The sequence below is a fragment of the Lotus japonicus genome, chromosome 6 (genome assembly GCF_012489685.1).
Source record: "Lotus japonicus ecotype B-129 chromosome 6, LjGifu_v1.2".
Classification (NCBI taxonomy): Eukaryota; Viridiplantae; Streptophyta; class Magnoliopsida; order Fabales; family Fabaceae; genus Lotus; species Lotus japonicus.
This window is the reverse complement of record NC_080046.1, coordinates 28,380,127-28,386,953: the sequence shown is the minus strand read 5'-3', so window position 1 is coordinate 28,386,953 and position 6,827 is coordinate 28,380,127. Positions and strand designations below refer to the sequence as shown.

The 6,827-nt window shown below is 37.0% G+C and overlaps 1 long non-coding RNA gene across 1 annotated transcript; it reads right to left on the bottom strand.

Moving 5' to 3' along the window:
- Positions 1 to 1,963: 1,963 nt before the first annotated feature.
- LOC130724273 (uncharacterized) lies at positions 1,964 to 3,960 on the bottom strand. The gene is made up of 2 exons (XR_009014473.1): positions 3,651 to 3,960; positions 1,964 to 2,214 (listed from the first exon to the last, which is right to left on the bottom strand). It is a non-coding gene; the product is annotated as an uncharacterized LOC130724273 (long non-coding RNA).
- Between the last annotated feature and the right edge of the window lie 2,867 nt (positions 3,961 to 6,827).

Genomic DNA, 6,827 nt, shown 5'->3' with positions numbered 1-6,827 from the left:
CATAAGAACACAATAAGAACACCATGAATTTCTTTAAGAAAAACCCCCCACATCCATAAGCATTCCTAAGCCACCCGATCAAGATCATTCTCTTCTGGTTTTTGGCATATCAGCTTAAAGAATGGCCTTGCTCAAGGCTTAGAAACTAAAGCAAGAAAAATAAAATAAAGACAAGAGAGGGAGAGAGAGCTCACACAAATGCAGAGGAGTGGAGAGCTCTTGGTGTGAAGAAATGAGAGGGGGAAATGCTCTATTTATAGTGAGGGGTGAGATCCAAGAATTAAATGCTTTTCTTTCTCCCCAAGAAGAAGCCCAAACCCACGAAATTTCCAGCCCATTTTAGTGTTTCTAGACTCTTCCAACCTTCCTTGATTCGGTCCTCAAAATTTGGCTTGTTTCCTAATTAAATCCCTTTAAAAACTATCATTTAAATCCTTAACTTTTCAAATAATTAAAGCTGAATCAAAAGGGTTGTAAATCAGATATAAAAAGATCCTTAAACGTTTTAAAAACTCAAATATTGATCCCTCATTAATTGAAAGTCAAGGGATCAAAATCCCTAAAATTTCTCCTTCATAAAACCTAGCCAGAAAAGGAAATTAATTGCAAAAGTCTCATTTTCCTTCCTCCACAAGCCTTGGCCGTCCACCACCTTTACCATGCTCATATTTTCTCAAAAAAATATTTAAAATAATAATTTAAATAAAAACCCAAAATAATTAATGCATTAAATACACAATTTCCCTCCTAAATGCATCAAAACTTCAAATTTAAAATTAAAAACCTCATCAATGGTTTTGGCTCCAAAATTTCGTGCACCACTCTCATAATATCTCAAAAATATTTTTCAGAATAAATTTTGATATTAAACCATTGGTTAAAATTATTTAAATGCATTTTATTTAAATAAAAACCCATTTTATTTAAATAAAACCTTCAAAAACAAAACCAAGGAATATTCCCTCATATAATATTCTTAAAATCATGCCGAGAACCTCCTCATAAGGTGTGGCCCACGAAATCGTCCTCGTCGACTCGATTCGCCAACTCATCGCTGCTGTCGGGCCGATTTTGACCTAAAAGTCGTCGTCGCAGAACCGTAGCAATATTACAGTCAAAATGCTCGTATCGTCGCGCACATCATTGTCTAGAGGTTTCTAAGACTTAATATTGCTTCTAAAAATTAATCACCCTTTTTAAAAGGCATAATATCACATATAGCACAAGAAATTCACAGAATATTATTTAATATTATTATTAAAATAATATGCCATAAAACCGGGTCTTACAAAGAATGTCAGAAAGACAAATTTACAAAAGTCCCTTTCAAGGCAAAGAATGTTGTTTCCCCCACAAGGCCGTTGGAATTTCAGCATATTGACCTATTTGGACCGGTGGAAACTGAGTCTATAGGTGGCAAGAAATATGGGATGGTCATCGTTGACAATTATAGCTGCTGAACATGGGTAAAATTCTTAAGACACAAGGATGAGTCGCATTATGTGTTCTCTACCTTTGTTGCCCAAGTGCAGAATGAGAAATCCAGTAGAATTGTCTACGTAAGAAGTGATCATGGTTGAGAGTTTGAGAATGAGAAGTTTGAGAAAATGTTTGATACCTATGGGATATCTCATGATTTCTCTTGTCCTAGAACTCCTCAGCAGAATGGCGTTGTAGAAAGAAAGAACATAACTCTCAAAGAGATGACTAGAACCATGATGCAAGAAACTAATATGGCAAAGCACTTCTGGGCCGAGGCACTTCAAGGGAGTATTACACTTCTTCACGAAAACTCATTAAAATTAACACTGATTGTGTTTGAAAATTTATAAGTTCATATGCTTTTCAAAGAATGAATTATTCCTGCCAATGAAATTTCTAAACCAGTCAGATAATCCTAAGATGCATAAAATCACTTATTTAAATAGGTTTATCTTCCATGATATTCCAATAAAATTCATCATACTCAGAACTGAATTTCATAAGCACTTCGGCCGTCAACAGTACGACATCGCCATCATTTAGAAAATTATTCAACAACTTCCATAAGAAGAGATTATAAAATCCTCTCAACATAAATGTAAAAGTAACGTAAAATATCTAACCAGTGTTACATTACAGAGCAAGACACTTATTTTATAATAATAATAATAATAACATAAGCTAAGACTCTCCGAAGCTACTCCTCATGAGCCACATCTCTACCTCCTGTACCTGAGCGATGTCGCATAGAACATCATTCCAACAGAAGGGTAAGAACTTACATTGTATAAAATATAACATAACAAAGAGCAAGTAAACAATTCAGATCCTGCTTTATAAACTCTTCACCTTTACTTTAAAATCTGAGTGATTATAATATTTTCTCTCAAGACTGTTTCACAATTCTTATTAATGTTTCGAAAAATTATAAGCTTAAAGAAGAATAATAATTCGACTTTACCACAACAGCAAAACAATTCACCAACAAATCACCAAACACATAAAACCACTGAAAACGTGAAACTTAGTGTGTGAGACTCTAATGTATGCATGTGGTACCAATTGTTAACCTTAGCGGTATCACCGCGTCCACTCCAGACAGTTAACCACCAATGAAGTCCACTCCAGACTTCCAGAACCACGCCAGTTCTGGGACAAACCTCAGTTTTCCGATGAAAACCGACACGTTGCCTCTTGACTAAATGAAGTGTATTTCGTGCAAAAACTCATAAATTAAAACATGCAATTTGAGACCACTCCAGCCCAAATATATAACATATTTTCTCACCAAATTCCATAACGGAAATCACACCAAAATTGCACAAAATAACACTTCAATACAATTATCAAATCATTCACTATTCCACTGACAAAATAGCAACACAAAATCATCAAATGTCTCATATCAATTACTAGAATCAGTTTCAGAATCAATCTCAGAAATAAGCAGAAACATAGCAAACTTGCATATAATCCTGGTACTAAATGAGCAGTCCAAAAATTATGAAAATTTTATCAAACATAGCCTTATACGTTAGCTTTCATATAAAATTGGTTTCACCCAATTTGGAATTCTGTAGAGAGAGTTATGGTCTCTACAGCACAGGCTGTTAGGGTTTCTGCGAGCAGAAACAGAGTGAACTTGCAGATAATTCTGGTATTGAACCAGCAATCTAAAAATTATGATAATATTACCCAATATAGCCCTATGAGTTAGCTTTCATACAAAATTGGTTTCACTCAATTCGGAATTCTGTAGAGAGAGTTATGCTCTCTATAACACAGGCTGCTAGGGTGTCTGCGGGCAGAAACAGAATAAACTTGCAAATAATTCTGGTATTGAACCAGCAATCGAAAAATTATGAAAATATTACCCAACATAGCCCTATGAGTTAGCTTTCATACAAAATTTGTTTCACTCAATTTGGAATTCTGTAGAGAGAGTTATGCTCTCTACAACACAGACTGTTAGGGTATCTGCGGGCAAAACATAATAGAACCCAATTTTCCCCGGAACCTCAATTTCGCTCAAAATCAATTTTTCTCACCACATGTTAACACTCAACACAGTCTCTCAGTTCTGAATTTTCAAAAAAGATGAGGGTTCCTTCATGTTAAACTCAACCTCTGTTATTCTACAATTATACAAGATAAATTCAAACCCTTACCTCTTGAAGATCAAATTCTAGGTTTTTTCTTCTCTTTTCTCCCCTTCTCTCTTTCACGCTTCTTTTCTTCTCCTCTGCTAACTTCTCCAATTCTCAAATTCTGATTTCTCTCTTTCTAATTCACTCATATCCCTTAAATAGTCATACTAATGGGCCCCACTCTCAATTACTCACACAAAAACCTAACAAACTTATTTATCTAAATCTTATTCTATATCACATGAGATTTAAATTATAATCACATAATTCATCAAATTACCATATAGCATAATAATAATTAAGATAAAATAATAAATAACCTAATAACGAAAAGTGGGGTGTTACAGGATCTCCATAAGACCAATTCTGAATAAGACTCCTTATGAATTGTGGAAGAAAATAAAGCCCAACATTTCCTATCTTGATCCTTTTGGTTGTGTCTGCTATGTTCTGAATACTAAGGATAGATTGCATAAGTTTGATTCTAAGTCTGTGAAATGCTATTTGCTAGGATATTCTGAACGTTCTAAAGGTTTTAGAGTTTACAATCTTGAATCTGGAACTATTGAAGAATCTATACATGTTAGATTTGATGACAAACTTAACTCTGATAAGTCAAAGCTAGCTGAAAAGTTTGCAGATATGAGCATAACCATTTCAGAAGAAGACAAAGATTCAGAGGATGCTAATCCAGAAGGAAATGCATCAGAAGATGCTGCCACAACTTATGAACCTTCACGTCAGAAGAAGAGCAGAGTGATAGCTTCTCACCCTGAAGAATTGATTCTGGGAGACAAATTGAACCAGTCAGAACCAGATCCGCATTCAAACCTTTTGAAGAAACTCTTCTAAGTTTAAAGGGCTTAGTCTCTCTGATTGAGCCAACCACAATTGATCAAGCTCTTCAAGACAAATATTGGGTTCTGGCTGTGGAAGAAGAACTGAATCAATTCACCAAGAATGATGTTTGGAATCTTGTCAAGTCACCTAAGGACACACAAATCATTGGAACCAAGTGGGTTTTCCGAAACAAACTCAACGAGAAAGGAGAAGTAGTCAGAAACAAAGCCAGGCTTGTTGCACAAGGCTATAGTCAACAAGAAGGCATTGATTACACTGAAACCTTTGCTCCTGTAGCAAGGTTAGAAGCTATAAGGTTGCTGATTTCATTCTCTGTGAAGCACAACATCATTCTTCATCAAATGGATGTCAAGAGTGCATTCCTCAACGATTATATCTCTGAAGAAGTGTACGTTCATCAACCCCCTGGGTTTGAAGATGCTCAACATCCTAATCATGTCTTCAAGCTCAAGAAATCTCTTTATGGTCTAAAGCAAGCTCCAAGAGCATGTATGAGAGACTTAGTACTTTCCTTATGGAAACTGGGTTCGTAAGGGGTAAAGTGGATACAACTCTCTTTTGCAAAACCTATAAAAATGATATTCTTATAGTTCAAATTTATGTTGATGATATTGAAGGTATGAAAAACGGTGGAAAGGGGGGGTTTGAATAACGTTTTCAGTATAAAACTTCCACCTTAAAGATTTTGACAAATCTTTCGAGAACTTAAGTGCTAAAGATAAGAGATAGAAAAGCACACAAGGATTTTATCCTGGTTCACTTGATAAATCACTCAAGCTACTCCAGTCCACCCGTTAAGGTGATTTCTTCCTTCTTAGAATGAAGGCAATCCACTAATCAGGTAAGAGTTACAACTGCACTTGAAACCTACAAGTGACTAACAATTACACTGACTTAGCTCACACTAAGATTCACTCTCTTAGTCTTCTCTAGGATCCGATCAACCTTGATCTCCTAAAGGAACTAAACAAACTGTTTATCAAAGAATTGTTTACAAGAGATTTGCTTCTAAAAAGCTAATAGTAAACTCAATGAATTTCAGATGAAAGAAAGCTTAGAAGAATTTAAGTTTGTCTTGCGCGTATGTGAATGCTTCTAGCCGTTTCTTTCAGTCTTCAGCCTCTTTATATACTCCAAGGATTAGGGTTGAGCGTTGCATGGGAAATGCTACCGTTGGAGGGCAGTTCTGGAAAATCCAGCTTTTGCTGTGTCTGAGACTGTTAGGTAGGTCGTCAGGAAGGTACAGTTGCTTTTGTACTTGGATAGCGACTTGACCTTTAAACCTAGGAGACTTCTGATCAGGGGAATGCTTCATATTGGAACTTGTGAAGCCGGTTGATCAGAGTCAGAGGGAAAGCCCAGATCCTCTGACCATTGTTTCTTCTGATTCTGAACTCAGAGGGAAGAACATGGTCTTCAGAGTATCTTGCTTCTGGACAACAGAATTTCACTAATCAGCTTCTGGATCTTCAGAGTCTTCTACACCATCAGAATATCTGAGCCTTCAGTGTTTCTTGGTTATCAGACTTTCTGGATCTTCAGAGCTTCTAGTGACTGAGTCCACATCAGAGTTTGTATAACTTCAGAACTTCTGAAGCTTTTCCACTGTTCATACTGAACATGGTGAATGCGAATGCGAAAGCGTTGCTTGGGTTGCTCTTATAACAACAGGGCCTTGTTGATTGTATCCTTGGTGCTGGGTTTCAGCTTCGATTCCGTGAGTTGGAAACGATACCCAAAAGCAGCGTCTGCACCCAGCAAGTTCACGAAGGACTTCTCTGTGATGATGATCTTTCTTCCAAGAATGTGAGATACCACCTGAGTATCATCGCAGTCGGCGTGCTTCCAGAATTCCTTGATCAGTTTATCATACACCGGTCCTCGAAGTCTGTTGAAGTAATTTCCCCAACCTTGAACTTGGACTTCAGGACGAAGATCATACCCATTTGCAGCCAGGTTGTCGAGGTCGAATCTCCATTCTGCCAGGACTTGAAGTTCCTCAGGAACATATACGCAGTGAACGGCACAGCCCCGTTCTACAATTGGAATAATCTGCTCTTGACTTGACCTTGATCTTGTGTCGGATTCTCAGGGCCCCTTTGACCCGTTGCTAGACCAACTACCATGTGAGGGAACTGGGTTGCATCTGCAGTAGTTCTTCTGGTTTGACTCACCATTTTTGAAGCGGTTGAAGGTTTGAGGTAGAAGATGAAGGTTGAAAGATGAAGAGAGATCGAGAGAGAAATCGAGGATAAGCGGTTTTGAAAAGCAGAGAGAGAGAGAGTAAAAACCGGAAGTGAAAGAGATCGTGTGTGTATAGTGGGTTTTGACAAATAA